Source organism: Octopus bimaculoides, chromosome 1 (genome assembly GCF_001194135.2).
Source record: "Octopus bimaculoides isolate UCB-OBI-ISO-001 chromosome 1, ASM119413v2, whole genome shotgun sequence".
Classification (NCBI taxonomy): domain Eukaryota; kingdom Metazoa; phylum Mollusca; class Cephalopoda; order Octopoda; family Octopodidae; genus Octopus; species Octopus bimaculoides.
In genome coordinates, this window is record NC_068981.1 from 173,163,874 (window position 1) to 173,164,094 (window position 221).

Genomic DNA, 221 nt, shown 5'->3' on the forward strand with positions numbered 1-221 from the left:
TGTGTGTGTGTGTGTGTGTGTGTGTGTGTGTGTGTGTGTGTGTGTGTGTGTGTGTGTGTGTGTATACGCCTGTTGGAAGCTGATGATACACTTCGTCGGAACTCACACAATCGCTACAGCTCATTCGACCAAGAAGAGCTGTTCAACAATGAAACCCTAAAAGTGACCGAGGTCAAAGAACATTTAGAATACACACACATATACACACGCACATATATATA